Consider the following 11,332-nt stretch of genomic DNA (forward strand, 5'->3'; position numbering starts at 1 on the left):
ATGTTCTCTCTATACAGATAGGTGAAGCTGTATATGAAGATCAAAAGGGGTCTGAACTTTAACATGTAGGTATCTTTTTCTCACATTACTTTTTTTTGCATAATATAACACCATCAACATCCTATAACTGTAATGCAGGTTAACCAAGGCTTTTAGAGTCTACTTGTCACAACAGTAGTTGCTGAGCAGATTGAGATGTAATTTTGATGGAAAATATGTTAGTACAAATTGTAATTTATTCATGTGACTTCTTGTTTGCCACAAAAGGTCTGATAAGTGTAGGGCCAGCACCTTTCTCTAGAACATGGACCATTTCAAACCTGATTGAAGGAGCAAGGAATGGCCAGTGTTCCAAAAACAGCCTGTTTTATGCTATTACATAACTTCCAACTCCACATTAAAGGAAGTTGCAGAAACACCAAAGCAATATATGTTAAAGCAATACTATTTAAATTGCGTACTATTCTGTACCCGCAATCTGACCCCCAAACCGCTTGTACCTTTGGATAGCTGCTTATAATCCATGATCTGTCCTGCGGTCTGTTTGGCAGGTGATGCAGTTATTGTGCTAAAAACTATTTTTAAAGTGGCAGCCCTGTGCCTACGGGAGTGGCCTAGATTGTGTATGCATTAGGCTGGCGCAACCTCTCTGTCCCTCCTCCCCGCCCTCTTTATCATTAGGAATGCTCCAGGAAGATTGCCTCCTATTTGTCAGCTGTGTCAGCCCGGCACATGGGCTGGATCGTTAAGACACCTGTGCAAATGTTCAGCATGGAGAAAATGTTCCAGTGGCATTCCTAATGATGAAGAGGGTGGGGAGGAGGGACGGAGGGGTGGTGCAAAGTTAGGGCACAGATACTCCTGTTGGGCACGGGGATGCCAGTTTAAAAGTTGTTTTTTAGCACAATAACTGCATCACCTGCCAAACGGACCGCAGGACAGATCTTGGATTAAAAGCAGCTATCTGAAGGTACAAGCGGTTTGCGGGGGTCAGATTGTGGGTACAGAGTCGCTTTACGCAAGATATGTCTTTAAGAGCAGCCAATGATGTTTCCTTCTACAGGGAGGACATTTATGAAGGCTGAACCCATGGTGTATGGCAGGGAGAAGGCGCAGATTTGCCTCATCTCCCTGGCATATTCCAGCAGTATCCTTCCTCACCCAATGAGTGGCCGAGGGATGGGGGGCTTGGGGCAAGGTAGGGAAGAGGTGTGGCTTCCTCCGGCGCCAGATTTACCATGATTAACAGAGCAGGCGTAACTCATGGCAGAAATCTACACCTGCTCAAAGAGCAAATGGTTTCCAAAAACCTCTAATACTAGGAGATGTGTTAATGATTATCTGTAGAAAGTTATAATTTTATTTTCTATTTTTCCAAATATATATCTCTTTATACCCTTTTTATTATACAAAATTCTCCTAAACTTGAGGAGATGAAATAAAACCTTTGGGTTGTCATGACCTGTTTTCATTCTGACAGTGACAATGCATTTTCTGTAATTCCAATTCTGCTCTTTTCCCACACGCTATTTTAAACTAAACTATTGTGAAAATTTAAAGGGAAACTAACATCAGCTTAGAAGACTGTAACCTGTTGTTTCATTCCCTTAGTGCACTGAGACTGAAGGTACTTTTCATCCTCAGCACCATTGTTGTTAATCTTCAGTTTTATTTAATGTAAATTAGGTGTTCTGGTGCACCGGAGGCGAAGCTACAGCCCTAAGTGCACCAAGACACAAGAATGGCTATCGATGTCCCGCCAGTATTTGCCTAAGCGGGCTGGAGCCAGCACAGAAGAGGACACCAGAGACACAGAAGACAACAGAGACACAGAAAAGGACACCTGGGGAGCACAGACAGGTAAGTATTGCCCCCAAACAGCTATACAATTGTAGGGCGAAGCTACAGCACTAAGTGCACCAAGACAAAAAAGTGTCTAGCGCTGTCCCGCCTTAGTCAGTAATTGCCTGAGCAGGCTGGAGGTGGCACAGAAGAGGACACCAGAAAAACAGAAGATAACGGAAACACAATAGAGGACACATGGGGAGCACGGACAGGTAAGTATTGCACCAAAACAGCTAAACAATTGTTCACAAATATTAGGCCAAAAATTTGAATCAAATTTTTTAAAACCCAACTCTAGTTACAAGGCCTTCATCTGGGATTGTCGGCCATCTGGCATGCACATTCTACTTTACCACTCAGGTTCTATTTGCTGTTGGACTCTTTCCATTGGTTAGATCTTTATGAAATGTCAATTTTTTTTAAGCTATGGCAGATGCTATGTGGTGACGTCCATCATCAAACAAAAAGGTCTATTCTACTGTATAAAAACCACCTAAACAGAGAAGGGTCATTTTGGCCTATGAATACGTTTGATACATATGTCTAATGTACACCAGAAACATTGTGTGAAAACAACAAGAATCAATGAATCAGGGTGCTTTTGTTCTTCACACAAAATCCTCATTTTCTCCCATTGACCTTGATGGTTATGTTGCTTTTGTCAACTATAGGAACTGAACATATGTATGTAATCCCATTGATGCATACTTCAGCCTGCTGAAATGGCAGCTATAACACTACAAGACTTTGTAGTGGGCTCTGCAGTAAATTTGGGGTATCAGTATCTTGAAAGGTGAGGAAAAAACAGAATAGTCCAAACATAGAACAAACAACCAGTTGCTTCTAACCATTTGTATGTGTCCTAGGAAATGTAAAAAGAATAAGTTGTCTGGTTAATCTAAGGCATTAGGAGGGTAAAGGGGGACAATCATAAAGACCAGCATACTTGTACACTAGTCTGAAATTAGGCCCCGTAGCGTTCACCCTGTTAGATTTACTAAAAGGGATTTCGGAACCTGTTTCTACCGCACAGTGGAAGCAGGTGTAGATTTCTGCCATGTCTTACACCTAAATCCTAGTAAATAAGGCGCTGAAAGAGGCCACGCCTCCTCCCCAACTAGCCTCGACCCCCTGCCCACCGCCTGCCCATCAGACAACTGGCATACGTCACAGGAAATGTAAGAATCTGAGCCCTTTCCTTGGCATGCTGCAGGGGAGCATTGTTCATAAGTGTCCCCCAAAAATGTCAAAATATTCTAATAATAATGGTTGTAAACAAGGCAGTATATTACTGTGCCATAATTCATAACATACACTTGTTTTTTGGGTCAAATTTATGTCAGCAGCAGTTCTTCTCATAGTAAAACTGTACATCATATATATATATATATATAAATATGCTGGAAAGAAAAAATGTGACTGAACAAAGGAACATTTATTATAGGGTCCAAATAGCTGAGCAGCAAATACAGATTAAAATATAAGAAGAAGAAAAAAAACATAGAAACATATTATAACTGACATAAAAACAGTTCCATTTATCCATCTTTATATTCTTGGTAACAGAGTGGTATATTCTATTATAGCAGGTCATTGCCTATACTATAAATGTTAGGTCGGGCCTTTCGTTGTTGCAGAAGAAGCAGCAGTGAAGAGGTTAAGAAAAGAGCTATTCCTGATGTGGGGTGCAGCTGTGATTTTTACACTAATTTACATAGCAATTTGGGACCACTGGGCTTATACCTTTACCGTACTCTATAATTTTGATCTCCAAAAATAGCATTGTTTTCTATGGGAAGAAAAAAGAAAATCTGATTTAAAATTTTTATTTTTTTTTTCTCTCCTGGTTTAACCACTTCTCCGTGTTGTAAAATGTATCTTGCATCTACACCGCTGTAAACATATTTATTTTTCTGTATGAAATGACATTTTCTCTTGATGTCGGACTTGAGGGATGGCTTTTAAAGCACTTATGCCATTATCCCCTGGGCCAGCGACACTGAAACGTCTTCGGTCCCATAAGTTATTTGTCAACTACTTATTTATAATACGATTGGGACTATAACATATGGGCTTGTATAAAGTGTTAAGATACACAAGTTATAGAATATCAGAGTAAATTCTCAAGGTAGCTATTTTATTATTGTTGCTTTATAGTCAAATTCCCAGTATCCACATAAATACTCTATCCCCCAGTACAGCTACAGGCTCCACAAGTGACAGTTGTTAAGTGGAAAAAAAAATGTTTTTTCTTTTCTTTTTTTTACTGGTAAGAAAACTGGATTAAAAAAAATTAATAAATAAAATTATATATTTATATAAATAATATTTACAGGATAATAATGCAACATGGTTTTGATTGCTTCGCTGCCATGTCATTTTCTTTCATAGAGTACACAGTAAATGTTTGATATGGAAGGGTTTATTTTACTTCGAGGCTCCTAAATGTATTTCTGGCCAGTTTTACTGTAGGTCCATATGAATTATAATCCCATCTTGATACTAGAAGTAATTTATGTGTTTTCAATGGGAAAAAGTAAGAAGTAGAGTGCGAAGAAGAAGGTGATACATAAAAACACACGTACTTTAACAATAATGTAACTAATATATAACATAATACAAGGTAATGCTATAAAAAAACTTACACTTACATAAAGTATATATTATTTTTATACAATGTATAACAGTTATCCCAGTTAATAAGGTTACTATGTGTATGGAGTAATGCATCAGTCTGCAGGCCCTTACTAGGTTTTATATGAGGCATTATTACAGAGACTTCTATTCACCAAGATTTTTAACATATTCTTATGTTCTAACATATTTCTTTCTCCTATGTAGGATTTTTTTTTTTAATTTTTTATACAGAGACACTACTGCCTTGTATAGAATGTAATTGTAAGGCCAAAACCTCTATTCGCATGCATGGAATGGATTATTGCAGGCGTTTCTAAAACAAATCTGCCACATGTCTATAACACAATAAAAAAAGGGATAGCAAATCTCGTTCTTGGTAGTAAATTAACTACATACAGTATTATAGCTGTGCTTAAACCCAGGCAGTCACTATGCAGTATTGATGTTGGTCACCTGTCCAGGAAAGTGCCGTATGCTTCACACAAAGCTCACATAACATTGAGGATCTGCTTGCAGGACCGCATTAATATTCCCCAATAATATTATTGTAGAACATGTAGCCATTACAATATATATATATATATATATATATATATATACATATACATATGTATATATATATCCATATATATATATATATATATATATATATATATATATATATAATGTGTGTTCTTTTTCAGTTTAATGTCATAGTAACATACATGATAATAAGAATTACCGCTCAATAGAGAAATAATTAAATAGAGAATAATAAAGAGTATATTGGGGTCACTGCTCAATACTATTAGGTTATTATGAACATTTTCAAGAAAATATTTAAACGTTATATATGTGCAAGATGAACAGTTTAATATTAGAATAGAGATGGAGGCATTCTTTAAAATTGGATGTGATTTGAGCGCCCAAATATATGAAATACCAAATATAGATCCTGGATTCCTACTTACCAGGGATATACCAATCTGCAAAGAAATTACAGGGGAGATGCAAAATTGAATCTAATAATCTTATATATTTAAGAAGTCATGAAATACTGCTGGACTAACCTGTAATATGCCCAATTTTTACCAGCAGCTTAAATCAGAAGTGACATGAGTTCTTGTGACAGTTTTCCATACCATTTTGTAATGGACCTTAATGGCCATCTTAAGTGACTTGACTTATCTGTTACAATAATTTTCTGCAAACATCTATTCATAGATTCTATATATGGTATTTTCTTACTGCAAAAGGAGTGAAATATGTATAAATGAGGCAATAAGACAAACACTTCAGTATCAAAGAGCGATGTGCATTATTGGAACCCTATTATACACTAAATTCACCACAAGATGGCAGCATTTGCAGATTATCCGTAGTCTTGCAGAATAAAATCATCTGAGGACTGTATTATTCTCTTCTAATCAATATAAATATAATTTTTTTTCCCCAATAATATGGCAAACCTGGCACCAATTATATGTGAATCCAGTGGATTTGACAATGTTTCACTGTCAGTTTATTTTCACTGTCTTGTTTATTTTATTTCAATTGGTTTCTATGATTAACTACAGAAAATAGTAGCCTGGGAGCCGCTTGCAATCCAGAGGTGCTCGTCCTTTTGCCCCGCTTTATGCTTTGCTGTATTACAAACATCCTTTATACTCTGTAGTACATGCTTGTTGAACCCCGTGCAATAACAAGAATAATGGTCATACTATACCTGTATTTTCAGGTAGATATTTTACATAATAAATTTTTATGTCATCATGAAAGGTGGTGGAATACCTCAATAGAAATAACTGGGCCCTAAATTTGTCCCTAATTGCAGATCCGCAGTTACAGACACATTTATGGAACATGTGAATAAGGCCTAAATGTAAACATATACAGTAGTGCCACTCTTAAACCAAAGCAAATTTTCCCATGAGAAATAACTGAAATGCAGACAATTGGTTCAACACCCCAAAAATAATGATTTTTTTTATTCTGAATAACATGTAAAATAAATGAAACAAACATTCAGAAACAGCTGAATATGTCATATTATAAATTACTGTCCAGTATAGCAATTATCCTGTGGAGTATAATGTATAGCATGTGGATAAACCTCAAAAAACAGCAGTGGTTTGTCAGAGGTCAGTGTGGTCATATAAAAGCAATGGAGAAGGGGTGTGTTCCACATGGACCAATCAGGAATTGAGAATCACAGAGTTGTGCAGGAGGACAGTGACAAAAACTTTTCTATACAGCAGTGTGTATAGCTGAGTGTAAGTGCAGACACATTATAGCAGGAATGGAGAGCATGGGAAACACAAGGGCTGACAGACTGCAGGGAGCATGAAGGAATGAGCAGGGCATATGTGGGTACAGTTTAGAAGCATTCTCTGTCCAAGAAAAGAGGGGTTACAGCTATTAGATGAGCTAAGAGATTACCTCCACAGTCCTGTCCCCTGATGTAAGCCCCAGCCTGAAGTGGATCTGCAATGATTTGGAAGGTGAGGGAGACTTCCTGGGTCAGAGTGCAGTGCTTTAGACCTCGCTATGCAGACCATGTCCCTCCCCCACTCGCCCTCCCACCCAGTACAGGAAGCTTCTAAACCAAAGCAATGCTCATAAACCAAGTTACAATTTTGAAAAACTGTAAGCTCTTCTTGCAAAATGCTCTCAATCGAAGTTACTCTTAAACCAGGGTACCACTTTATTTATTAAAAAACCTAAAAGGGGCCATAAAATTTTAACTGATTGTTAATTAAATAGTCACAAATAAATAAACAAACGCATGCATATTAAATTGTTATGTAATAAATGCTCCAAAATGAATACATTTTACAGGTTTTTGCTATTCAAACCCTTCTGCATATAAAGTGAGCAAATCATATAAAATAATGCTGCCAGCGCTTTGTTTAGAACGATGGGTAGTGAGGTCCATGGCATGGAGCCAGCCGATAACAGTGCGGTTGTGTAAATACAATGGTGGAGATTATATCTGGTGCACCATACAATATAGGCCCTTTTACATGAAACAATTATCGGCCGTTTTCAGCCGATATCGGGCTTTACGGCCGATAATCGTCTTGTGTACTAGACGACAACAATTGCAGAACGCCGCTATCTTCTATTGGCTGGCAGGACGATCTAGCAATCAACCGGGCAGCACCCCTGCATCTCCTTGCGGCCCCCCCTGCACACGTGTATCGCCCCGTGTAATAGGGACTTACACTATCGTTCAAAAGTTTGGGGTCACATTGAAATGTCCTTATTTTTGAAGGAAAAGCACTGTACTTTTCAATGAAGATAACAAATACACTCTATACATTGCTAATGTGGTAAATGACTATTCTAGCTGCATAGTTCGAGCTGTCTGGTTTTTGGTGCAATATCTACATAGGTGTATAGAGGCCCATTTCCAGCAACTATCACTCTAGTGTTGGATCAGAAGGCTAATTGATGATTAGAAAACCCTTGTGCAATCATGTTCACACATCTGAAAACAGTCTAGCTCGTTACAGAAGCTACAAAACTGACCTTCCTTTGAGCAGATTGTGTTTCTGGAGCATCACATTTGTGGGGTCAATTAAACGCTCAAAATGGCTAGAAAAAGAGAACTTTCATCTGAAACTCGACAGTCTATTCTTGTTCTTAGAAATGAAGGCTAAGACATTTAAGATTTCCTACAACGGCGTGTACTACTCCCTTCAGAGGACAGCACAAACAGGCTCTAACCAGAGTAGAAAAAGAAGTGGGAGGCCATGTTGCACAACTAAGCAAGAAGATAAGCACATTAGAGTCTCTAGTTTGAGAAACAGACGCCTCACAGGTCCCCAACTGGCATCTTCATTAAATAGTACCCGCAAAACACCAGTGTCAACATCTACAGTGAAGAGGGGGCTGCGGGATTTTGGGCTTCAGGGCAGAGTGGCAAAGAAAAAGCCATATCTGAGACTGGCCAATAAAAGAAAAAGATTAAGATGGGCAAAAGAACACAGACATTGGACAGAGGAAGACTGGAAAAAAGTGTTGTGGACGGATGTATCCAAGTTTGAGGTGTTTGGATCACAAAGAAGAATGTTTGTTAGACGCAAAACAAATGAAAAGATGCTGGAAGAATGCCTGACGCCATCTGTTAAGCATGGTGGAGGTAATGTGATGGTCTGGGGTTGCTTTGGTGCTGGTAAGGTGGGAGATTTGTACAGGGTAAAAGGGATTCTGAATAAGGAAGGCTATCACTCAATTTTGCAACGCCATGCCATAGCCAGTGGACAGCGCTTGATTGGAGCCAATTTCATCCTACAACAGGACATGTTCCTGTAGGTGCTGAGCATTTATTGTTGCCTTTTGTTTACTCTGCGGTACAACACATGACAAACCATCTTAACTGGGTTTAGGAGGGAGACTGCGGAGGCCATTTTGTCTGTCACAGCACTTCATCTCTCCTTCTTTGTCAAAAAGCCCTAATTAAGCCTGAAGATGTCATTGTCTTGTTGACAAATGATAATCTCACTAAGCACAAACCAGATGGGATGGCACGTCACTGCAGAATGTTGTGGTAGTCATTCTATTTCCTCAGTAGTGACTTTTTTGTAGCATTTCAGTCAACAGACCCGATTCTCACAGTCTCATCTGAACAGCTGATGTTGAGATGAGTCTGGTACATGATCTCTATGTAGCATTTGTATGGGCTCTAATCTGAGGCTTGTAAAATTGCAGTTTCTGGGGCTGGTAACTCTATTGAACTTAGAGGTAACTTCTTGTCTTCCTTTTATACTGTAGGCTTACTATTAGCTCAGGAGAGGCCAGTGTACAGAGTACAGTGAAGGTCCATCCCTCTGAGGTCACCTTAACATGGCGGGATGGTACACACTATTTGATCAAATGGTATGCCAAAAACATTATTTTTTTCTATTTCTTTTATAGCAGTTTTGCAATTCTAATTATCCATATTAACCATATTTCTTGGAATTTGCAGCATGCTGTTGCACTTTTTAGTTTTTGTGCCTATATTTCCACCATGGCAGCGTGCATGCATAGTGTGAATAGTGGTTTTAGATGTGTTGGCCATTTGTCTTTGTTAAATGTGGGGTTGCTGCCTCCGTTTGGCTCGTGCATTCCACCTACCCCACCTCAAGGGTTATTTAAGGAGAGATTAGCTGGATCCTGCATGCCCAGCTGTAGGCTTAAAGGGAAACTCCGGGCGTTAAAAAAAGAAACTTCCAAACCTTGCAAGGTTTTTACCTATGTTCTCCCCTGATATTCTCCAGGTGATTTCACAGTAGTTCTTCTCCACTGATGCATTTTTCTGCCAGCTCTGTCTCTCTAGCTGTTCTTCCTGTGCATTGCTATCAGACTATATTTCCCAGTAGTCTTTGCAATGCATTCTCAGAATGTCTTATTTCTCCCACCCCCATAACCCCACCCCATGAACAGTAGGAAGATGAACACTCACCACTTTTGGCAGGGAAGGACACACCTGCACCTGTGCACGGATTGCTGAATGGCAAGCTCAGCCCTAACAAATGCACAGAAAAGAATCATCCAGCAACATGATGAACTTCTAATCCTTCTTGTATTTATTAATAGTGAAAAACACACTACATGATGCCAGGCCATACAGACCTTAATCATCGTACCAAGTATTGTGTTTCTACATGAGCATTGGTTGGGCCTGAGCTTGCTATTCAGCAATCTGTGCACAGGTGTGTCCTTCCCTGCCAAAAGTGGAGTGCAGTCATCTTCCTACTATCCTATTCTCTGTACTGGTTGACCTTAATGGGTTATCCAAAGTAGAAAGCGGACAAGTTTTTCTAAGCCTAGACAACCCTTTTAATTTCTTAGGGTGCGTTCACACCTACAGGATCTGCAGCAGATCTGCAGCAGATTTGATGCTGTGTTCAGTTATTTAAATGAAATCAGCTGCAGATCCTGTAGGTGTGAACGCACCATTAAAGTGTAACTGTCATTTCAAACAACATTGCAGAAATCAATAGTACAAGTGATTATAAGAAATTCTGTAACCGGTTTAATAAGGCAAAAAAGCTTCCTTCTGTGCTCACAAGGGTGGCCTTTTGTTGTGTTGCCAGTAAGAAATAGAAGCAACCCAACAGTTATTCCACTGTTGGTTGGTATTTTATATATATATTGGGCACTAGGAGCAGCTAGTTAAAGGGGTAGCGCGACTTTTAACATTTCTTCACTAAATAACACACATTACAAAGTTATAAAACTTTGTAATGTGTGTTATTTAAGTGAATGGTCCCCTTTCAAGTGTTCCCCCACCAACACTTCCAGGGAAGGGGGAACATGGGGAAGGGACCATTCACTTAAATAGCACACATTACAAAGTTGTATAACTTTGTAATGTGTGTTATTTAGTGAAGAAATGTTAAACGCCGCACTACTCCTTTAGGCCATGTTCACACTGCGTATGAGACCGGCCGTTCTGTGACTCCGGCCGGGTAACTCCGTTGAGACTGCGAATGAGACCGGCCGTTCTGTGACTCCGGCCGCATCAGAGCTTCCCATAGCACACAGTGAAGCAAGCCGCCAGAGACGCTCACTCCACTGCGTGAACTGCCAGATCCTTCTACGGGCGGAATTCATTGAATTCCGTCCACAAATAATGGACCTGTCAGTTGTTTGCGGCACCGCATGGGAACCGGCCGGAGCGTATACGATGTGTGTACGCTCCGGCCAGGATCCCATAGCAAATAATGCTATGTTTCACCCCACAAATCTACGGCTGTAGTTCTGCAGCGAGAACTACGGCCGTAGATTTACGTAGTGTGAACATAGCCTTAAAGTGTGTAATACAAAAGTGTACAACATAGTATTATCACATCTGACAGGAAACAGCAGAAAAACATGCAGT

The sequence above is a fragment of the Dendropsophus ebraccatus genome, chromosome 2, assembly GCF_027789765.1.
Source record: "Dendropsophus ebraccatus isolate aDenEbr1 chromosome 2, aDenEbr1.pat, whole genome shotgun sequence".
In the NCBI taxonomy this organism is placed as follows: Eukaryota; Metazoa; Chordata; class Amphibia; order Anura; family Hylidae; genus Dendropsophus; species Dendropsophus ebraccatus.